Here is a 25,053-nt window from a genome sequence, read left to right on the forward strand (position 1 = left end):
GGGCAGCCTTGTCTAGTCCCTGATTTTAGTGGGATTGCTTCAAGTTTCTCTCCATTTAGTTTAATGTTAGCAACTGGTTTGCTGTATATGGCTTTTACTATGTTTAGGTATGGGCCTTGAATTCCTATTCTTTCCAGGACTTTTATCATGAAGGGGTGTTGAATTTTGTCAAATGCTTTCTCAGCATCTAATGAAATGATCATGTGGTTTTGTTCTTTCAGTTTGTTTATATAATGGATCACGTTGATGGTTTTCCGTATATTAAACCATCCCTGCATGCCTGGGATGAAGCCTACTTGATCATGGTGGATGATTGTTTTGATGTGCTCTTGAATTCGGTTTGCCAGAATTTTATTGAGTATTTTTGCGTCGATATTCATAAGGGAAATTGGTCTGAAGTTCTCTTTCTTTGTTGTGTCTTTGTGTGGTTTAGGTATAAGAGTAATTGTGGCTTCGTAGAAGGAATTCGGTAGTGCTCCATCTGTTTCAATTTTGTGGAATAGTTTGGATAATATTGGTATGAGGTCTTCTATGAAGGTTTGATTGAATTCTGCACTAAACCCGTCTGGACCTGGGCTCTTTTTGGTTGGGAGACCTTTAATGACTGCTTCTATTTCCTTAGGAGTTATGGGGTTGTTTAACTGGTTTATCTGTTCCTGATTTAACTTCGATACCTGGTATCTGTCTAGGAAATTGTCCATTTCCTGAAGATTTTCAAAATTTGTTGAATATAGGTTTTTATACTAAGATCTGATGATTTTTTGAATTTCCTCTGAATCTGTAGTTATGTCTCTCTTTTCATTTCTGATTTTGTTAATTTGGACGCACTCTCTGTGTCCTCTCGTTAGTCTGGCTAAGGGTTTATCTATCTTGTTGATTTTCTCAAAGAACCAACTTTTGGTTCTGTTGATTCTTTCTATGGTCCTTTTTGTTTCTACTTGGTTGATTTCAGCTCTGAATTTGATTATTTCCTGCCTTCTACTCCTCCTGGGTGTATTTGCTTCTTTTTGTTCTAGAGCTTTTAGGTGTGCTGTCAAGCTGCTGACATATGCTCTTTCCTGTTTCTTTCTGCAGGCACTCAGCGCTATGAGTTTTCCTCTTAGCACAGCTTTCATTGTGTCCCATAAGTTTGGGTATGTTGTATCTTCATTTTCATTAAATTCTAAAAAGTTTTTAATTTCTTTCTTTATTTCTTCCTTGACCAGGTTATCATTGAGTAGAGCATTGTTCAATTTCCACGTATATGTGGGCATTCTTCCCTTATTGTTATTGAAGACCAGTTTTAGGCCGTGGTGGTCCGATAGCACGCATGGGATTATTTCTATCTTTCTGTACCTGTTGAGGCCCGTTTTTTGACCAATTATATGGTCAATTTTGGAGAAAGTACCATGAGGAGCTGAGAAGAAGGTATATCCTTTTGCTTTAGGATAGAATGTTCTATAAATATCCGTTAAGTCCATTTGGCTCATGACTTCTCTTAGTCTGTCGACATCACTGTTTAATTTCTGTTTCCATGATCTGTCCATTGATGAGAGTGGTGTGTTGAAATCTCCCACTATTATTGTGTGAGGTGCAATGTGTGTTTTGAGCTTTAGTAAGGTTTCTTTTACGTATGTAGGTGCCCTTGTATTTGGGGCATAGATATTTAGGGTTGAGAGTTCATCTTGGTGGATTTTTCCTTTGATGAATATGAAGTGTCCTTCCTTATCTTTTTTGATGACTTTTAGTTGGAAATTGATTTTATTTGATATTAGAATGGCTACTCCAGCTTGCTTCTTCTGACCATTTGCTTGGAAAGTTGTTTTCCAGCCTTTCACTCTGAGGTAGTGTCTGTCTTTGTCTCTGAGGTGTGTTTCCTGTAGGCAGCAGAATGCAGGGTCCTCGTTGCGTATCCAGTTTGTTAATCTATGTCTTTTTATTGGGGAGTTGAGGCCATTGATATTGAGAGATATTAAGGAATAGTGATTATTGCTTCCCTTTATATTCATATTTGGATGTGAGGTTATGTTTGTGTGCTTTCATTCTCTTTGTTTTGTTGCCAAGATGATTAGTTTCTTGCTTCTTCTAGGGTATAGCTTGCCTCCTTATGTTGGGCTTTACCATTTATTATCCTTTGTAGTGCTGGATTTGTAGAAAGATATTGTGTAAATTTGGTTTTGTCATGGAATATCTTGGTTTCTCCATCAATGTTAATTGAGAGTTTTGCTGGATACAGTAACCTGGGCTGGCATTTGTGTTCTCTTGGGGTCTGTATGACATCAGTCCAGGATCTTCTGGCCTTCATAGTTTCTGGCGAGAAGTCTGGTGTGATTCTGATAGGTCTCCCTTTATATGTTACTTGACCTTTTCCCCTTACTGCTTTTAATATTCTTTCTTTATTTTGTGCATTTGGTGTTTTGACAATTATGTGACGGGAGGTGTTTCTTTTCTGGTCCAATCTATTTGGAGTTCTGTAGGCTTCTTGTATGTCTACGGGTATCTCTTTTCTTAGGTTAGGGAAGTTTTCTTCTATAATTTTGTTGAAGATATTTACTGGTCCTTTGAGCTGGGAGTCTTCACTCTCTTCTATACCTATTATCCTTAGGTTTGATCTTCTCATTGTGTCCTGGATTTCCTGTTTGTTTTGGACCAGTAGCTTTTTCCGCTTTACATTATCTTTGACAGTTGAGTCAATGATTTCTATGGAATCTTCTGCTCCTGAGATTCTCTCTTCCATCTCTTGTATTCTGTTGGTGAAGCTTGTATCTACGGCTCCTTGTCTCTTCTTTTGGTTTTCTATATCCAGGGTTGTTTCCATGTGTTCTTTCTTGATTGCTTCTATTTCCATTTTTAATTCCTTCAACTGTTTGATTGTGTTTTCCTGGAATTCTTTCAGGGATTTTTTGTCTCCTCTCTATGGGCTTCTACTTGTTTATTTATGTTTTCCTGGAATTCTTTCAGGGATTTTTGTGTCTCCTCTCTATGGGCTTCTACTTGTTTATTTATGTTTTCCTGGAATTCTTTCAGGGATTTTTGCGATTCTTTCAGGCATTTTTGCGATTCCTCTCTGTAGGCTTCTACTTGTTCTCTAAGGGAGTTCTTCATGTCTTTCTTGAAGTCCTCCAGCATCATGATCAAATATGATTTTGAAAATAGATCTTGCTTTTCTGGTGTGTTTGGATATTCCATGTTTGTTTTGATGGGAGAATTGGGCTCCGATGGTGCCATGTAGTCTTGGTTTCTGTTGCTTGGGTTCCTGCGCTTGCCTCTCGCCATCAGATTATCTCTAGTGTTACTTTGTTCTGCTATTTCTGACAGTGGCTAGACTGTCCTATAAGCCTGTGTGTCAGGAGTGCTGTAGACCTGTTTTCCTCTCTTTCAGTCAGTTATGGGGACAGAGTCTTCTGCTTTCGGGCGTGTATTTTTTCCTCTCTACAGGTCTTCAGCTGTTCCTGTGGGCCTGTGTCTTGAGTTCACCAGGCAGCTTTCTTGCAGCAGAAAATTTGGTCTTACCTGTGGTCCTGAGGCTCAAGTTCGCTCGTGGGGTGGTGCCCACGGGCTCTCTGCAGCGGCAGCAACCAGGAAGACCTGTGCCGCCCCTTCCGGGAGCTTCAGTGCACCAGGGTTCCAGATGGTCTTTGGCTTTTTCCTCTGGCGTCCGAGATGTGTGTGCAGGGAGCAGTCTCTTCTGGTTTCCCAGGCTTGTCTGCCTCTCTGAAGGTTTAGCTCTCCCTCCCATGGGATTTGGGTGCAGAGAACTGTTTATCCGGTCGGTTTCTTTCAGGTTCTGGCGGTGTCTCAGGCAGGGGTCCTGCCGCTCCTGGGCCCTCCCCCACGGGAGCCCAGAGGCCTTATACAGTTTCCTCTTGGGCCAGGGATGTGGGCAGGGGTGAGCAGAGTTGGTGGTCTCTTCCGCTCTGCAGCCTCAGGAGTGCCCACCTGACCAGGTGGTTGGGTCTCTCTCTCAATATTGTTTAATCTTATGAAAGCCTATGAGACACAGCCTATGGTGTGCTCCAGGCTAGTGATAGCTTTTATCAGAAAAAAACATCTGGACAATATCTGAGGATTAACACTTCTTGTATCCTTTGGTTTACATATGCACACACATGCCTACACATACATCTAAAAACCAACAAGATAGAAAAAGAAAAACAAAATAAGTCAGGACTCTGGAAATAGGCCAAAAGAGGAACGAAGGTGACAGTAAGAAGCCAGTTGTAAACACAGAACTTCCAAGCCTGATCTACCATGCTCAGAAAGTATTTTCTGCACTCCAGTGGTCATGGGCCAGATTTTAGTTTCACATTTGGAGAATGACCATCTCCTGACAGAATTTCCTGTTTGTAGTCTTTCTGAACACATACAATATCTTGATTCTTGGTTGTGGATAAAATATACACAACATGAAATTTACCACTTTGGTATTCTTAATATATTGTTCACCAACATTAGACATGATGAAATTGTCACTAAAACATCACCATATCTATTTCACAAATATTTTCATTATCCTAAACTAAAAATCAACCTACTAAACCACATTCACAAACATTTATTCTTACATGTTCAGTTGACATATTGTTCTCAAGGCTTACCATACTGCTGTATGTGTCTAATTTTTTTACTAGGAAAATTATTTATTTTTTTATTAGATACATTTCTTTATTTACATTTCAAATGTTATTTCCTTTCCCAGTTTCCTGTCCATAAGCCCCCATCTACTCCTCCTCCCTCATAAGGGTATTCGGCCCCATCCAACCCCCTTTTCCCACCCCCAACATTCCCCTGCATTGGGGGTCCAACCTTGGCAGGATCAAGGGCTTCCCTTTCCACTGGTGCCCCAACAAGGCTATTCTCTGCTATACATGCAATTGGAGCCCTGGGTCAGTCCATGTATAGTCTTTGGGTAGTGGTTTAGTCCCTGGAAGCTCTGGTTGGTTGCAAGCCTCTTCAACTCTTTCAATCCTTCCTCTAATTTCCCTAAACAGGGTCCTGTTCTCAGTTCAGTGATTTGCTACTAGCATTGACCTCTGACCTCTGTATTGGACATGCTCTGGATGTGTCTCTCAGGAGAGATCTATATCCGGTCCCTTTCAGCGTGCACTTTTTAGCTTCATCAATCTTATCTAGTTTTGGTGGCTGTATATATATGGGCCACATGTGGGGCAGGCTCAGAATGGCCATTTCTTCAGTAGCTGCTCTAAACTTTGCCTCCATATCCCCTCCTATGGAAATTTTTCTCCTTTTAAGAAGGAGTGGGAACATGCTCTTCCTCTTGATCACCCTGTGGTCTGTGGATTGCATCTTGGGTAATTCGAGCTTTTGGGCTAATATTCACTTATCAATGAGTGCATATCAAGGGTGTTTTTCTGTGATTGGGTTACCTCACTCAGGGTGATATTTTCTAGTTCATTCTATTTGCATATGAATTTCATGAAGTCATTGTTTTTGATAAGTGAGTAGTACTCCACTGTGTAGATGTACCACATTCTTTGAATCCATTCCTCTGTTGAAGGGCTAATATTCAAATTATACAAAGAACTCAAGAAGTTAGAATCCAGAGAGCCAAATAACACTATTAAAAATGGGGTACAGAGTTAAACAAAACATTCTCAGCTGAGGAATATCGAATGGCCAAAAAGCACCTAAAGAAATGTTCAACATCTTTAGTCATCAGGGAAATGCAAACCAAAACAACCCTGAGATTCCACCTCACATCAGTCAGAATGGCTAAGATAAAAAACTCAGGTGACAGCAGATGCTGGCGAGGATGTGGAGAAAGAAGAACACTCCTCCGTTGTTGGTGGGAGCGCAAACTGGTACAACATCTCTGGAAATCAGTCTGGAGGTTCCTCAGAAAATTGGACATTCCACTACCTGAGGACCAAGATATACCACTCCTGGGCATATACCCAAAAGATGCTCCAGCTTACAACAAAGACACGTGCTCCACTATGTTCATAGCAGCCGTATTTATAATAGCCAGAAGCTGAAAAGAACCATCCAATGGAAGAAAGATAGCATTTTCAACAAATGGTGCTGGTTCAACTGGAGGTCAGCATGTAGAAGAATGCAAATTGATCCATTCTTATCACCCTGTACAAAGCTTAAAGTTCAAGTGGATTAGGCCCTCTACACCAAACCAGATATATTCAAACTAATAGAAAAAGTGGGGAAGAGTCTTGAACACATGGGCACTGGGGAAAATTTCCAGAACAAAACACCAATGGCTTATGCTCTAAGATCAAGAATTGACAAATGGAACCTCATAAAACTGCAAAGCTTTTGTAAGGCAAAGGACACTGTCATTAGGACAAAACAGCAAGCAACTGATTGGGAAAAGATCTTTACCAATTCTACATCTGGTAGAGGGCTAGTGTCTAAATATTTTTTAAAGACAGAATACTATTTTCATTATATGTATGTATAACAATTAATATAGGCTTCTTTGTCCCTTTTGGCTATTGTGTGGCTGTATGTTGCTATGGACAACAGCAGAGTAAAAGTATTTATTGAAAGTCCTGTTTTTAATTCTTTTGGGTTTTTACCCCAAAGTGGAATTGCTGCATCATATAGGTGTTTTTTTTTTTGTTTAATTTTAAAAGAAACCGTAACTTTATTTTTTCTCAGAGTCTACTTTTAAAAATGGTTCTTAAATACTTTAACCTCCTTTCTAGCCCACCACCCGCTACAGGTAGTAGAAAAAATGGATACGGGAAGGGGAACTTTTTAGAAAGGTCGTTGGAGTAAATGCCATCTGCATTGTCAAGAAGTCAGCAGTTCGCCCAACCTCACCAATCCCAGCCCACAGTCCCCTGCTCCCAAACCCCTTGGGAGAGAGAGCTCACAGCCCAGACAAGTGCGCACTCCTGAGACTGCAGAGTGGGAGAGACCACCAATACTGCCCACCCCTGCCCACATCCCTGGCCCAAGAGGAAACTGTATAGGGCCTCTGGGAACTGGAAGTAGGGGCACCCAAATGGCAGGTCCCCTGCGGTCCAGACACCACTCAGATCTGAAGAGACCCAATAAAAAGCTCCCTGCACCCAAATCCCGTGGGAGGGAGAGCTAAACCTTCATAGGGGCAGACACACCTGGGAAGCCAGAAAAGACTACACTCTGCCCACATTTCTGACACCACAGGAAAACACCCAACTTCATTTGGGACCCCAGTGCATGGGGGGGGCCGGAAAAATGAGGTGCAGGCCCTCCTGGTTGCCGCCCTCACAGAGAGCTCAAAAGCAGCCCCCCAGGAGCAACTTCAGCTGCGGGACCACAGGTATGACCAACTTTTCTGCTCCAAGCAACCTGCCTGGTGGACTCAGGACATAGGCCCACAGGAACAGCCAAGACAAGTAGACAGGAAAGACTACACACCCGAAAGCAGAACACTCTGTTCCCATAACTGGCTGAAAGAAAACAGGAAAACAGGTATACAGCATTCCTGAGACACAGGCCTACAGGACAGTCTAGCCACTGTCAGAAATAGCAGAACAAAGTAACACTAGAGATAATCTGATGGCGAGAGGCAAGCGCAGGAACACAAGCAACAGAAACCAAGACTACATGGCATCATCGGAGCCCAATTCTCCCACCAAAGCAAACACTGAATATTCAAACACACCAGAAAAGCAAGATCTAGATTTAAAATCACATTTGATCATGATGCTGGAGGACTTCAAGAAAGACATGAAGAACTCCCTTAGAGAAATGGAAGGAAATATAAATAAACAAGTAGGAGCCTATAAAGAGGAATCACAAAAATCTCTGAAAGAATTCCAGGAAAACACAATCAAACAGGTGAAGGAATTAAAAATGGAAATTAAGCAATAAAGAAAGCACAGAGGAAGTCAACCCTGGATATAGAAAACCAAAGGAAGAGACAAGGAGCCATAGATACAAGCATCACCAACAGAATATAAGAGATAGAAGAGAGAATCTCAGGAGCAGAAGATTCCATAGAAATAATTGACAGAACAGTCAAAGATAATGTAAAACGGAAAAAGCTACTGGTCCAAAACATACAGGAAATCCAGGACACAATGAGAAGATCAAACCTAAGAGACAGAAGGAACACACATTCAGAGCCTGCCTTACATGTGGCCCATACATACAGCCACCAAACTAGATAAGATGGATGAAGCTAAGAAGTGCGGACCGACAGGAACCAGATGTAGATCTCCAGTGAAAGTTATTGTTGGCGGGAGGGCAGTAATGGGGGGAGGATGGGGAGTGGAACACCCATAGAGAAGGGGAGGTGGAGGGGTTAGGGGGATGCTGGCCCAGAAACTGGGAAAGGGAATAACAATTGAAATGTAAATAAGAAATACTCAAGTTAATAAAGATAAAAAAAAAAAAAGAAAGAATTCAGTAGTTAAGTTCAGGTCAGCAGCGGCAGCTCAATCCACTATCAAATACTTCACAGATACACCAGCTGTCCAGTTCAGTAGTGTTGGGATACTAGCACTGGTAGTATGACCTAGCAGGAACAACCAGACCTCAACCAAATCAGCATGAGTCAGCAGGAGGGATTCAGACCAGCAGGGATGCCAGAGCTGTGCCTCTCTCAGGGAAGTGAAGATCAGTGAAGATGTGAGACAACAAGCATTGCACAGAGTTACCTCTATAAGCAAGCTAAGACTAGCCAAGGCAAGCCAAGTCAAGGCAAGCCAAGCTTTTCTCATTGTCTGTTGAGTCCTATTTATACTCTCTCTAAACATCACATGTCCTCCATGAGTCTTGCCTTGCCACCTGTCTTGCCTCAGCAAGTGAGTCTGACTTAACAAAACTCCACATGAGTCTGTCTCATCACTCTGCCAGATGGCCTGAATCCTCAGAAGTGGCAAGGAGCTGTAGCACACCACAGGGGTTTTGTGGTGTGCTTCTCTTTATGGAATCCTGACAAATGGAGCTCAACTATATAATGTAAGGCAGACCACCAATGCATGCATGTTGTTAGTGATAAATCCGTCATCATATGTACTTTCATGTGCTTGCCTTAGCAGAACATCCATCTCCTGTTCCTACTTCAATGAAATGTTCCTTTATGTGTTTGTCCCAGCATCCACCACAACTGACTTTTTAAAGAACCCTTAATTTCCATTTTAAGAAATTATCAATTTTACATCGCAGCTGAATGCTTTTGTATGTCCATTCAGAAATAGTAAGTTAATAACTAAGAACCTCAGCGAATGCAAGGGTGTGCCCCTCAAATATGCCCCATCTCAGGAACAAGTGACCTAACCTCTTAGCTGATGAGGTCCTTCAGATAAGGACTCTAAGTTGATTCTTTGTCTATGCAGTACTTGACTGAAGAGAGCCACCTAACTCAAAGCCAGGTCAGATCTCTGGGGACAGCCCATTGCTCTGTAGCAATTTTGTCTCGATGAAGAATGCTAAAGACCTTTTCATTCAATAAAGACTTGTCAGACTTCACCAGTGAACATAGATTTCCAAGTCTTGACAACTTCATTCCCCAGAAATATTTATCTCTTAGTGTTTATGCTGGCTATTCCCAGTTGGTTCAAAGATCTTCCTGCCCTTCTCTGTGTGTGTCTATATGACAATACTAAATTCATCGATGCATTTATTAGTTTGTGGACAACAGAAAGAACTTAGGTTGTTTCTACTCTTTGTGTATTAGGAATAATATTCCCATTAATATTCATGGGGGGGTTTTGTGTGAACTTGGTTTCCATTCTTCTGGTCATTATGAGAAAGAGAGGAAAACCCAAGGTGTTTTCCTATCTTACAGGTCACTCAATGTGTTACTTCTGACATCAAATATTGGGGGTTTCTTTTCCTACATCAAGAAATACACTCTTAAGTAGATTCTCCAGATTCCTGGTGTTTCTTTTTTTTACTCAACTGAATTCAGGCAAGTCTACTTTGGAGGTGGTATCAGAACACATAGATTGCAAGGCTCTGTCCCAGAAGACTTTTCCTTCAATTTGTAACTGACTGAAAGGTAGGGTTCCCATGATTGATTCCCTTATTGGGTTCCACTAATTTGCTAGAGGGCTCATGGAACTCAGGGAAACATTTCTTACTGACATGTACTCAATTATTATAAACAATGGAGCAGAACAACCAGGTTGCCAGACACTGTCCATCTTTTTTTTTTCTTCTTCACAGTTGATGACTTCTGGTATTGTGGGGGAATGTGTGGTAGGGAAAGATTCAATTTTCTTTAAGAGGCTGGCCACTGTGAGTCTGACTATTCTCCAATGAGTATATGGTGCATTTTTTGGCAGAGGGTGAGGGTACAAGAGTGGGAGGATAGAGCTGGGAGGAATGGAAGCAAGTGTGAATGTGATTGAGGTCCATTGCTTGAATTTCCCAGATAATTAATAAAAATAGGCTAAACCAGGTCATTATGCTGGTTTAAGGGTGTTCAGTGTGTGTGAGTGAGTGAGTGTGTGTGTGTGTGTGTGTGTGTGTGTGTGTGTGTGTGTCCCATCACATTAAGAACAAAATTCAGTTTCTTAGGTGGGAGAGATTGATCAATTTGTAAAAGCACATTCTGTATAAGACTGATGACCAAAGTCAAGTCTCCAGGACACACATAAAATGCAGTCCTGGCTCTCTTGTGGTAAGATGAGAGGCAGAGACAGAATTCCTCAGAAGTGTGAGGTCTAGGTAACCTGGAGTATGCAGCATATCCTTAGAAACAACAAGACAGACCCCGCCTCAGCAAAGTAGACAACTAAAAGTTGTCCTCTGACCACCAAAATTGTCCCCACACAAAGAAAGAAACTTCAAAATAAAAGTCTGAGCATATAGTTTTTCTTAGGGTCCAGGAGTTGCCCCACAAACCACAGTTAAACAACCATGGTTTATTGAACGCACACCCTAAGACTGATCAATCAGGACATCAGCTCAAAGATGTGAACTGGACATTTTCCAGGGCCAGCTTATAAAGGCTAAAACCACAAAAACCACACTGAGCTCATAGGCAGGTGCTGAAAGTGCTGCCCAGTGGCTGGCTCTGACTCAAGCCATTTTAGACATAGCAGTTCATATTGATCTTTAATTTGATGGGTCCAATGTGAAAGTTATAGCTGTGGAATTTATTAAGATTAACAAACCTTATGCATATAGAACATATAGGATATATGTGGTCAGCATGATGCTGTTCTGAGTCAACTTATTCTGCATCAGTGATTGGCAGACACATTACAACAATACAGGCATACAGCAACAATATGAAATAGCTACCAGGCATGGAACAAATTGCTACAGGTATTGGGGGGGGTAGGGTGAGGGGTGAAAAGGCCTCAACACTAAGTGTTGAACAACCTGTCTAGCCCTGTTTAACTTTCTGAGTAAACTCCAGGCTATTTTTTTAAGCAGAAGAACCATTTATAATTCCATAGGTTAAGTAAAAGAGTTCCAGATCACTGTTCTCTTTTGTTTGTTTGAAGACAGGGTTTCTTGGTTGAGTCCGCATCCACCCGCGAGCACAGCCTTCTAGCAGCTCCTCTGTCGCCCATCCACACCCGCCACCAATTCACCATGGATGACAATACTGCTGTGCTTGTCATCAACAATGGCTCCAGCATGTGCAAGGCAGGCTTCACGGGCGACGATTCCACCCGGCCATCCTTCCCTCCATGGTGGGCTGCCCTAGGCACCAGGGTATGATAGTGGGTATGGGTCAGAAGGACTGCTACTTGGGCGATGAGGTTCAGAGCAAGAGAGGCATCCTGATCCTGAAACACCCTATTGAACACAGCATTGCCACCAGCTGGGACGATATGGAGAAGATCTGGCACCACACATTCTACAATGAGCTGCGTGTGGCCCCCAAGGAGCACCCTGTGTTGCTCACCTAGGCCTCCTGAACCCTAAGGCCAACAATGAAAAGATGACCCAGATCATGTTTGAGACTTTCAACACCCCAGCCATGTATGTAGTCAACCAGGCTGTGCTGTCCCTGTGTGCCTCTGGTCGTACCATTCGCATTGTGATGGAGTCCTGAGATAGGATCACCCACACTGTGTCCATCTATGAGGGCTACCATCTCCCTCATGCCATCCTGCATTTGGACCTGGCTGGCTGGGACCTGACAGACTACATCATGAAGATCCTGACCGAATGCGGCTACAGCTTCACCACAACTGAGAGGGAAATTGTGCGTGACATCAAAGAGAATTTGTGCTATGTTGCCCTAGATTTCAAGCAAGAGATGGGCCACTGCCGCATCCTCTTCCTCCTTGGAGAGGAGCTCTGAGCTGCCTGACAGCCAGGTCATCACAATGAGCAGTTCCGATGCCCCGAGGCTCTTTTCCAGCCTTCCTTCCTGGGTGTGGAATCCTGTGGCATCCATGAAACTACATTCAATTCCATCATGAAGTGTGAAGGTGACATCCGTAAAGACCTCTATGACAACACAATGCTGTCTGGTGGCACCACTGTGTATCCAGGCATTGCTGACAGGATGCAGAATGAGATTACTGCTCTGGTTGCTGGTACCATGAAGATTGAGATCATTGCTCCTCCTAAGCGCAAGTACTGTGTGTGTATCGGTGGCTCCATCCTGGCCTCACCATCCACCTTCCAGCAGACGTGGATCAGCAAGCAGGTGTACCATGAGTCCCTTCCATAGTGCACCGCATTTGCTTCTAGGCGGACTGTAACTGAGTTGCGTTTTACACCTTTTCTTTGGCAAAACTTAACTTGTGCAGAAAAAAATACGAGACAACATTGGCAAGGCTTTATTTGTTTTTTATTTGTTGTTGTTCTTTTTAAAAAAATTTAAAGGTTTTTTGTATTGTTTTGTTTTGTTTTGGCGCTTTTGAGTCATTATTTAAAAACTCGAACAGTGAAGGCGACAGCAGTCAGCTGGAGCAAACATCCCCCAAAGTTCTACAATGTGGCTGAGGACTTTGATTGTACATTGTTTTTGGTTTTGTTCTTCTTTTAAAAAATAATCACTCCAAGTATCTATGACATAGATGGTTACAGGAAGTCCCTCACCCACCCAAAAGGGGAGGATGACCATGTCCATGCCCTGAGTCCACACCGGGGAAGGTGACAGCATTGCTTCTGTGTAAATTATGTACTGAAAAGTTCTTTTTTTTAAATCTTCAGCTTTAATACTTCATTTTTGTTTTTAATTTCTGAATGGTCAGCCATCGTGGCCCCCTTTTTATTTGTCCCCCAACTTGATGTATGAAGGCTTTGGTTTCCCTGGGAGTGGGTTGAGGTGTTGTGGCAGCCAGGGCTGACCTATACACTGACATGCGACCATTTTAATAAAAGAGCACACCTTACAAACAAACAGACAGACAGACAAATAAGACAGGGTTTCTCTGTGTAGCCTATTATTCTTGAACTTACTTTGTAGAGTGGCTGGCCTTGAACTCAGAGATCTCCTGCCTCTGGGTCTGGTCTTGGTGGCATATGCCACCAAGCCTTTGATACATTATAACACATTAAAAATATGATGAGGCTGGAGATGTGGATATGCAACTTATCCTGCTTTCCTGTCATAGTTTTTTTATGACATATTCTCATGGATGACCATTTAAAAGAAAAAAATCCTAATTTATGGCAACTACAATGATTTTCTTGTCATTACTTCTTTTGTCTAATAGCTTCCCTTCTGCTGCCTTGACGCATATATCATATTATCCTCTTTCCCCTACCTTCCTCAATGTCTTTTTCTCACTCTCATGATTCTTGTGCTGCTTTTTGTTAACCTGACACACACTAGAGTTATGTGCGAAAAGGGCAACTCCACTGAGGAATTACATCCATCAGATTGGTATGTATGCAAGTGTGTAGGGTTTCTTTTTAAGTAATTGTTTAAGTAGGAGGGCACAGTCCAGTGCAGACAGTACTGCTCTTGGGCAGGTGCTCCTGAGGTGTATAAGAAAGAAGGCTGAGCAAGTCACAGGTCAGTAAGCAGTGTTCTTCCATGCTCTGTCTCAGTTTGTGCCCCCAAGTTCCTGCTCATGGTCCTGTCTTAGCTTTCCTTTAATGATGGATTGTATCCTGGGCGTTGTCAGATGAAATAAATCCTTTCCTCCTCTAATATGTTTTTGGTCAGTGTTTTATCACAGAAACAGAAAACAAACTGGAAGAATATCTTTTCTAGTTTCATAGCATTTATACACATATAATTTAGGATCCAAATAGGAAAGAAAATATGAAATTTTTTTCTGAATATAACCTGTTTTCTTTAACATATTTCCATCTATTTCCTGTAAATTTAATTTATTTTTTATGGCTAAGTGGAAATCTAATGTGCATGTGCTACATTTTCTTTATTCATTCATCTGTTAATGGATGTTGAGGATAGTTCCATTTCCTCACTCTTCTAGTTGCATTTCTTTTGCTGTGCTAAAACACTCTGCTGAAAATTCAGGTGAAGATGAGTTTCCACCTTCCCTGCTTACAATAACAGATCACAACTCATCAGTGAGGAAATCAAAGCAGGAACTCAAGACCAGAACTTGAAAGGAGATCTGTTTACTATATCTACAAAACATTACCCCGACCAAGGAAGGAAGTCATTTCCCAGCCAAAGAAGTACAATGGGAAATGGGAACCTTGAAGAGTGTTGGTTGCTTGCTAGCTGACTCACAGACTGGCTTATACTAAGCTATTTTATACAGGTTAGGTCCAACTGTTGAGGGATGGTGTGGTGGTTTGAATGAGAATGAACCATGTAGGCACATATATTTGAATGCTCGTTTCCCACTTGGTAGAACTTTTGGAGAAATATTAGGTTTGGCCTTCTTAGAAGATGTGTGTCACTGGGGGTAGGCTTTGGGATTTCAAAGCCCATGCTTCACCCAGTCTCTCCTCTCTGTCCCTCTGTCTCTGTCTCTGTCTCTCTGTCTCTCTCTCTGTCTCTCTCTGTCTCTCTCTGTCTCTCTCTGTCTCTCTCTGTCTCTCTCTGTCTCTCTCTCTCTCTCTCTCTCTCTCTCTCTCTCTCTCTCTCTCTCTCTGTAAGTATGTAAACTCTCAGCTACTGCTCTAATGCCATGCCTGCCTGCCCTCTGCCATATTCTCTGCCATGATGATCATAGACTCTAACCTTTTGGAACTATTAGTTTTTCTTCTATTAGTTTGCTGTGAAGAATCACAGCAAAAAGCAAGTAAGACAGATGGTTCTATCCACAATGGGCTTCCATCCTCCTACAGCAGTTGTAAATCAATACAATCTACAAACATACCTGGTAGGCAGACTGATCCAGACAATAGAAGTTCTATTCTCAGACGACTCTAGGATGTATCAAGTTTGCAGCTAAAGCTAACAAGGAGAGTTGAGACTGTGAATACAGCAACAATAACCATGAATGTGCAGGTATCTCTGTGGTAGGATATAGAATCTTTAGAGTCTATTCCTAGAAAGTAAGGATGGATCACATGGTAATTATTTTTTCAGGTTTTATCTTTAGAAACTTCCATACTGATTTCCTCAGTGACTGCACCAGTTTATACTTCTACTAACAATGGATAAGCCTGTCCTGAGGGATTAGAGGTATGTTTCACCACACACGGTGATGTAAACATTAATAAAAACATTTATAGTCATTTGTGTTTCTTCTTTTGAAAACTGTTGAGATGATTTTTGCTCTAATATTGGCTGATGTAGTGCAAATGTTATCTATACCCAAGTATATTTATGTACTTTCTTACTGTTTCAGTAATCTTTGTACATTGCCCATTGGCTAGTAATGCATGAACTACAACATAAAATTCTTAATATTTGTCTCCACAATGACATATCAGAAACTAGGCTAGTAATCGAAAGCCCTCCCATCCATCTGTTACAGGAGACTTGTGCATCAGGGTCTCTTCCTTCATTTCCAAAGGGTGCATGCCTTTTGTCCTATACCAAAGCTTCCAGGTCCACTCTTGTCTGAGGCAAACTCTGAGCATCCTCTGTTCTGAGGACTTCAGCTTGAGCTACAGTGTGTGAAAAAGCCAGCACACTGAACACCACAATAGCACTCATTGTCACCAAGGCTTTAGGTATGCACTGATTTTTCCTGTCCTCAAAGGCCAATGAAAGCTGAAAGTGTGACACAGAGTACAGATGGGGCAGTGTCCATGAAAGTTAGACCATTGAAAAATGTTTGTCACACCCTTTTGTCCCTGATCTCAGAGCCAGCACTGTCTGAAACAGGACCACCTGCTATACTACCACTCCTGGGCCTACATGTAAGAGTAGGTGCCCCAGAGCATACTTTGTCTGCTCTGCTGAATTACTCAAGTATGCTACCACAGGGTCTTGGGTGTCCAAGGCTAATAGGAAGCTTTATTGCTGGGTGGAGCAAAGAAGAGGAGGATGTGACAGCTTTGAACAGGAGGAGTGGAGTGCCAGAGATCCTGGAAATAGATACATGTTTTTAAAACGTAGGCCAATTTAGTAATTTTTTCATTTCTAGACTTTTTATATTGCTTAAATGGATTTTTGCAGGTCACACTTTTAAAAAATGTCCCATTTCAACTGTGTAGAAAAAGAAAGATATCTCTATCTGGATGGAAACAAAGCTAGACTCTTCCTCGTAATACAAGAGAAATTTCAAATTAGTTGAAGGACTAAATACATGTTTAAAAAACTAGATAAAACTTTAGGAGGGCATTTGTATAACTTTTCATGACAGAAGGAGCATTCCCAGTGACCCAGGCACCATAAAGAGGAAGTTGTTCAACTTAGGCTATTAAAGCTTATGTTGTCAAAAGGCATATTTAAGGACTTATAGAAAAACACCTGAGGATGCAGAACATGTAGATGATAAGGGGAAAATCAGACATTCCCCAAAGATATGATAGATTTATAAAGAATAAAAGAAAATAGCACATCAAAGATATTTATTGTCCCTGGTGACATGTACAGAAAAAGGAAAACATAATTTTCACTCTTCATTTTCATCTCCCTTCTGCCAATTCATTGCCTTTCTGGTTATTTCTTTTAATGTATTGTAAAACTCACAAAACTTTGCATGGATTGATCTTAATGAGAATACGCTCCTAATCTGCATATTCTGAAATTTTTTAATATTTATATAAAAATAGCCCAAACATACTTTAGTGCCTAATTCATCCTCTAGTAGTAATTATGGAGAGTAAATGTAACAACCTTTCTACTTCCCATAAGCCCCTCTTAGGCCAGATGCTGTTTACTTACCAATTAGAGTTCTTTTTAAATTAGAATGTATAGTATTATATATCTTTATGCCACTGTGTGTATGTATATGGTACCTGTGTGTATTTATGCATTTGTATGCATGGCTGGTATTTTGTATGACTCTCCACCTTATTTATTGCCTTGAGACAGAATGTCTCACTGAATTGGAGCTTGCACTTTGTAGTAGGCTAGCTAACCAACCAGTTCTTGGGTTAAGGCTGTTAGTTTTAATTGTCAGTTTGGCACGATATAGAATTATATGAAATAAGGTCTTCTTAACATGTTTATGAAGGATTTTAATTATGTTAGTTGATACATAGGGCCTGTCCATGGGTCAAAGATTGTATAAAACCAGAAAACATAGGGTTGGAGATGTTTCTCAGTGGTGAGAGCACTGGATACCCTTCTAGAAGGCCTGAGTTCAATTCTTAACACCCACAGGACAACTCAACAAACTGTCTTTAGTTCCAGTTTCAGAGGATACAATGTCTTTTTATGGTCTCTGTGGGAACATGGTGCATAGGTATACATGCATGCAAAACACTCAACCACACCTTTTAAAAAGGAGTGGAAAAAATAAGTCAAGTACTAGAATACATGCATTAATTTATGTTGTTTGCTTGACTGTGGATGTTAAGAGACTAGCTGTTTCAAGTTCCTACCTTGATTTACTTGCTATGGTATATTGTAACCTGGAGTTAAAATAAACTTTTTGTCCTCTAAGTTGCTTTTAAAAATTTTTTTCCTCTCCTGTCTCTCCTCCTTCCCTCTCCTTCACTCTCTTCCTTCACTCTTCCCTGTGTGTATGCATAGACATACATGCATACCAGTGTCCAAGTGGAGTTCAGAAGACAACCTGTAGTATCAGTTCTCCCCTTCCTTTCACCATGTGGGTGCTGGGATTGAACTCAGATCTTTGGGTTTGACATCAGGCACCTTTACCCTAGGAACCATCTTGGTGGCTCCCAAATTGCTTTGTTGGGATATTTTATAACAACAACAGAAACAAAACTAAACACTGAGTTACAAGCATGTGAAACCATGATTGACTTTTTATATAGGGCTGAGGACTTTAACTCAGCTTCTCATGCTTGCAAAACAAGTGCTCCTACCCACTGAACCATCTCCCTACCTCTCAGTAGGGCATTCTTTAAGCAAATTTTGTTTCAGTGGATTCTTGTCTCCTTTCATATCCCCCTTGTTTTCCTGCCTCTCAACTCAACATCTTTCACCACTACTCTCCTTTTCATTTTCATGTCCAGTGTGCCACTTGGGGTCATTTTTGTCACAAATAGTACAGGTTATTCTGCTATTATTGAGTTCCAAGGAACATGGGACATTTAGGGCTTTCTTCTCTGCCTTTCGCTACTGCAGATACTATTTTCTTGTATAACTGTATGCACACGCAACTATTTCAATAGGTGGGTACAGTTTAAAATGCAGTTGCTGGTTACTGTAAAACATTTTTTTTTTCTTGAGACTGGGTCTCGCTTTGTCACTCTGGCTGGTCTGGAAATTTATATGAAAAACATTCTGGCTTTGAATTCACAGAGATCCACCTGCCTTTGTCTCCTGAATTCTGGAATTAAAGGCATGCACCCATCCCAACTCAAGCAGCCAGTGTTCCTGGGATGTTTGTGGGAGCTCTTCTCAGCCACCCAGACTTGTGAGCATGGCTCTGATCTGATGAATATCCATCAGGACTCCTCCCTGTCAGTCTTTGCCAGTCTCTATGCTCTCTGCCTGGTTTTCAGACAGAATCTAGCATTTGTGTGCTTGGAACCCATCTATACTTTCTTGCCCAGCCTGGCCTCATCTCATCCCTCTCCTTTCTATAGACAGGAACTTTCAGGACCCCCACCTTTGGTATTTTATATTCTCAGCAAAAAAAATGTAAAGTAATGATTTTCTCTTGATTAAGTTTACTGCGGGCCCTTTCTATCTTAAATTGGGAACCGTTTTTGGAAATTATCCTATCTTGTTCAGTAGAGTGGGTATCAACAGGACTGCTTTTAATCCAGTCAGGTCCTCACCTTGTTCTTGTCTGTCTTACTTTGAGACTCAACACTGTCATCCTTAACATTGCTGCTGTTTCTTTCTGGTTCTTACCAATCTCACTTCATATTTCCTGTTACCTTGTCTTCTCAGCACCTCCTTCCCACAATACTCTAGGCAACTTTATTATAATGATAATAATTATTATTATTATTAATTTTTTCAGAGAGTAAAGGTATGAGATTTAGTCTGTCATTCCAAGGTGTCATCCTTCTATGAACCAAGTCTCAGCTCTGAGCTTCTTTCTTCCTCTATTGGTTAGTTGAAGTAGTTGTTGTTATTTGCACTGGGTTGCTTATAGGGCCTTGGCAACTGTAGATCTCTTAGTTTCTTTCTCTCCTTCCATTTGCAATGCCCTCTTCAAGAGCCCAGCCCAAAGAAGCCTGTTCAAAATCCTCTCATTCTTCAGAGAATGGTCCATGGACCAGAGACCTAAGGCAGAGAAGTAACAAAGTTCCGAGTAACAAACTGAATCAGACTCCCATTTTAACAAGCCCTGAGGAAATATGCAGGCATAAGAAAAACAAGAAGCAGTTCGCTGCTGCCGACCACTGAGCGCTGGACTTGCTTGTGGCCTCCCTGCACTGAGGACAGTAAGTTGCCACCCAAGCACATAGCTAATAGAATGTTGCCCCCAAGAAGATGCCATTCCCAAAAGCAAGAAGGTGAAAGTCTCACACAGGTCCACACAACACAGTACCAGGCTTGGTGCTGACACTGGGCCAGGGCCACATGGGCCAGCTAGGGCTGGGGGAGAGTGTGCTGGAGAGGAAGAAGGCAGCCTTGGTACTCCTTCTACAGGATGTTGTGCAGGCTGAGGCCCAGAGCATGCATACTGTGTGTCTGAGCCAAAGTGGCCAGGTCTATTCCTTTGGCTGCAATGACGAGGGTGCCCTGGGAAGGGACACCTCAGTTGAGGGCTCAGAGATGGTCCCTGGGAAAGTGGAACTGCAAGAGAAAGTCGTGCAAGTGTCAGTGGGGCACACTCACACAGCAGCCCTCACCGAATACAGCTGAGTCTTACTCTGGGGCTCTTTCTGGGACAACAATGGTGTGATCAGGTTGTTGGAGCTCATGAAGAAGAGCATGGTGCCTATTCAAGTGCAGCTGTATACTCAGGTGGTAAAGGTAGCCATGGGGAATGACCACTTGGTGATGCTCACAAGTGATGGAAACCTCAACACCTTGGGTTGTGGGGAGCAAGGTCAGCTGGTCCATGTACCTGAGTTATTTGCCAACTGTGGTGGCTTTCAAGGGTCTTGAATGACTCCTGGTCCCCAGATGTGTGCTGCTGAAGTCCCGGGGAACCTGGGGCCATGTATGGTTCCAGGATGCCTTCTGTGGGGCCTATTTCACTTTTGCCATCTCCTGTGAGGGCCATGTGTATGGTATGACTTTGGCCTCTCCAACTATCACCAGTTCGAAATTCTAGGCACTAGGTCTTTCTTCATTCCTCAAAACTTGACATTATTCAAGAATCCCATCGACTACTCCCAAAACCCGTGGGAGACAGGGCTCACCACCTGGACAGGTGGGCACTCCTGAGACTGCAGAGTGGGAAAGACCACCAATACTGCCCACCCCTGCCCACATCCCTGGACCAAGAGGAAATTGTATACGGCCTCTGGGAACCAGAAGATAGAGGCACTGGAGCTGCAGGTCCCCTGCGCTCCAACACTAACGGGACCTGAAAGGACCAGATCAACAGTTCTCTGCACCGAAATCCCATAGGAGGGAAAACTAAACCTTCAGAGAGGCAGACATGCCTGAGAAGCGAGAAGAGACTACACTCTGCCCACATTTCTGACTTCAGAGGAAAACACCTGAGGACATCTGGGACCCCAGTGCACGGGGGTTCCTGGAAAAGGTGGTGCAGGCCCTCCTGGTTGCCGCCCTCAAAGAGTGCTCAAAAGCAACATGCCACGAGCAAACTTGAGCCGCAGGACCAAAGGTAAGACCAACTTTTCTGCTCCAAGCAACCTGCCTGGTGAACTCAGGATACAGGCCCACAGGAACAGCTGAAGACCAGTAGACAGGAAAACTACACACCCGAAAGCAGAACACTCTGTTCTCATAACTGGCTGAAAGAAAACAGGAAAACTGGTATTCAGCACTCCTGACACACAGGCCTATAGGACAGTCTAGCCACTGTCAGAAATAGCAGAACAAAGTAACACCAGAGATAATCTGATGGTGAGAGGCAAGCTCAGGAACCCAAACAACAGAAACCAGGACTACATGGCATCATCGGAGCCCAATTCTCCCACCAAAGCAAACACTGAATATCCAAACACACCAGAGAAGCAAGATCTAGATTTAAAATCATATTTGATCATGATGCTGGAGGACTTCAAGAAAGACATGAAGAACTCCCTTAGAGAAATGCAGGAAAACATAAATAAACAAGTAGAAGCCTATAGAGAGGAATCACAAAAATCTCTGAAAGAATTCCAGGAAAACACAATCAAACAATTGAAGGAATTAAAAATGGAAATAGAAGCAACGAAGAAAGAACATAGGGAAACAACCATGGATATAGAAAGCCAAAGGAAGAGACAAGGAGCTGTAGATACAAGCATCACCAACAGAATACAAGAGATAGAAGAGAGAATCTCAGGAGCAGAAGATTCCATAGAAATCATCGACACAACTGTCAAAGATAATGTAAAACAGAAAAAGCTACTGGTCGCAAACATACAGGAAATCTAGGACTCAATGAGAAGACAAACCTAAGGATAATAGGTATAGAAGAGAGTGAAGACTACCAGCCCAAAGGACCAGAAACTATCTTCAACAAAATCATAGAAGAAAACTTCCCTAACCTAAATAAAGAGATGCCCATAAGCATACAAGAAGCCTACAGAACTCCACATCGATTGGACCAGAATAGAAAATCCTCCCGTCACATAATAGTCAAAACATCAAATGCACAAAATAAAGAACAAATATTAAAAGCAGTAAGGGGAAAAAGGTCAAGTAACATATAAAGGCAGACCTATCAGAATCACACCAGAATTCTCATCAGAGATTATGAAAGCCAGAAGATCCTGGACAGATATCATACAGACCCTAAGAAAACACAAATGCCAGCCCAGGTTACTGTATCCTGCAAAACTCTCAATTAAAATGAATGGAGAAACCAAGATATTCCATGACAAAACCAAATTTACACAATATCTTTCCACAAATCCAGTGTTACAAAGGATAATAAATGGTAAAGCCCAACATAAGGAGGCAAGCTACACCCTAGAAAAAGCAAGAAACTAATCGCCTTGGCAACAAAACAAAGGGAAGAAAAGCACACAAACATAACCTCGCATCCAAATATGAATATAACAGGAAGCAATAATAACTATTCCTTAATATCTCTCAACATCAATGGTCTCAACTTCTCAATAAAAAGACATAGATTAACAAACTGGATATGCAATGAGGACCCTGCATTCTGCTGCCTACAGGAAACACACCTCAGAGACAAAGACAGACACTATCTCAGAGTGAAAGGCTGGAAAACAACTTTCCAAGCAAATGGTCGGAAGAAGCAAGCTGGAGTAGCCATTCTAATATCGAATAAAATCAATTTTCAACTAAAAGCCATCAAAAAAGATAAGGAAAGACACTCCATATTCATCAAAGGAAAAATCCACCAAGATGAACTCTCAATCCTAAATATCTATGCACCAAATACAAGGGCACCTACATACATAAAAGAAACCTTACTAAAGTTCAAAACACACATTGCACCTCACACAAGAATAGTAGGAGATTTAAAACCCAACGCTCATTAATGGACAGATCATGGAAACAGAAATTAAACAGAGACGAAGACAGAGTAAGAGAAGTCATGAACCAAATGGCCTTAACAGATATTTATAGAACATTCTATCCTAAAGCAAAAGGATATACATTCTTCTCACCACCTCATGGAACTTTCTCCAAAATTGACCATATAATTGGTTATAAAATAGGCCTCAACAGATACAGAAAGTTCGAAATAATCCCATGCATCCTATCAGACCACCACAGGCTAAAGCTGGTCTTCAATAACAATAAGGGAGGAACGCCCACATATATATGGAAGTTGAACAATGCTCTACTCAATGAGAAAATGGTATCTGGTCAAGAAAGAAATAAAGAAAGCAATTAAAGACTTGTTAGAATTTAATGAAAATGAAGGTACAACATGCCCAAACTTATGGGACACAAGGAAAGCTGTGCTAAGAGGAAAACTCATAGCTCTGAGTGCCTGCAAAGAGAAACAGGACAGAGCATATATCAGCAACTTGAGAGCACACCTAAAAGCTCTAGAACAAAAAGAAGCAAATACACATAGGAGGAGTAGAAGGCAGGGGATATTCAAACTCAGAGCTAAAGTCAACTAAGTAGAAACAAAAAGGATGATAGAAAGAATCAACAGAACCAAAAGTTGGTTCTTTGAGAAAATCAACAAGATAGATAAACCCTTAGCCAGCCTAACAAGAGGACACAGAGAGTGTGTCGAAATTAACAAAATCAGTAATGAAAAGGGAGGCATAAGTACAGAATCTGAGGAAATTCAAAAAATCATCAGATCCTACTACAAAAGCCTATATTCAACAAAACATGAAAATCTACAGGAAATGGACAATTTCCTAGACAGATACCAGGTACCGAAGTTAAATCAGGAGCAGAAAAAAAACCATTTAAAAAACCCCATAATTCCTAAAGAAATAGAAGCAGTCACTAAAGGTCTCCAAACCAAAAAGAGCCCAGGGCCAGACGGGTTTAGTGCAGAATTCTATCAGACCGTCATAGAAGACCTCATATCAGTACTATCCAAACTATTCCACAAAATTGAAACAGATCGAGTTGAAACAGATCGAGCACTACCGAATTCCTTGTATGAAGCCACAATTACTCTTATACCTAAACCACACAAAGACCCAACAAAGAAAGAGAATTTCAGACCAATTTCCCTTGTGAATGTCGATGCAAAAATACTCAATAAAATTCTGGCAAACTGAATCCAAGAGCACACCAACAGAATCATCCACCATGATCAAGTAGGTTTCATCCCAGGCATGCAGGGGAGGTTTAATATACGGAAAAACATCAACGTGATCCATCATATAAACAAACTGAAAGAACAAAACCACATGATCATTTCATTAGATGCTGAGAAAGCATTTGACAAAATTCAACACCCCTTCATGATAAAAGTCCTGGAAAGAATAGGAATTCAAGGCCCATACCTAAATATAGTAAAAGCCATATACAGCAAACCAGTTGCTAACATTAAACTAAATGGAGAGAAACTTGAAGCAATCCCACTAAAATCAGGGACTAGACAAGGCTGCCCACTCTCTCCCTACTTATTAAATATAATTCTTGAAGTTTTATCCAGAGCAGTCAGACAACAACAAGAGATCAAGGGGTACCGATTGGAAAAGAAGAAGTTAAAATATCACTATTTGCAGATGATATGATAGTATACTTAAGCAATACCAAAAGTTCCACTAGAGAAGTACTAAACCTGATAAACACCTTCAGCAAAGTGGCTGGGTATAAAATTACCTCAAACAAATCAGTAGACTTCCTCTACACATAAGAGAAAGAAGTCGAGAAAGAAATTAGGTAAATGACACCCTTCATAAAAGTCCCAAATAATATAAAATACCTCGGTGTGATTTTAACCAAGCAAGTAAAAGATCTGTACAATAAGAACTTCAAGACTCTGAAGAAAGAAATTGAAGAAGACCTCAGAAGATGGAAAGATCTCCCATGCTCATGGATTGGCAGGATTAACATAGTAAAAATGGTCATTTTACCAAAAGCGATCTACAGATTCAGTGCAATCCCCATCAAAATACCAATCCAATTCTTCAAAGAGT

At 41.5% G+C, this 25,053-nt stretch overlaps 2 pseudogenes; both read left to right on the forward strand.

Moving 5' to 3' along the window:
• Window positions 1-11,481: 11,481 nt before the first annotated feature.
• Window positions 11,482-12,609, forward strand: Actb-ps8 (actin, beta, pseudogene 8; annotated as a pseudogene).
• A 4,450-nt stretch (window positions 12,610-17,059) lies between these two features.
• On the forward strand, window positions 17,060-20,728 carry Rcc1-ps1 (regulator of chromosome condensation 1, pseudogene 1; annotated as a pseudogene).
• The last annotated feature ends 4,325 nt before the right edge of the window (window positions 20,729-25,053 follow it).

Source organism: Rattus norvegicus, chromosome X, assembly GCF_021556685.1.
Source record: "Rattus norvegicus strain SHRSP/BbbUtx chromosome X, alternate assembly SHRSP_T2T, whole genome shotgun sequence".
In the NCBI taxonomy this organism is placed as follows: Eukaryota; Metazoa; Chordata; class Mammalia; order Rodentia; family Muridae; genus Rattus; species Rattus norvegicus.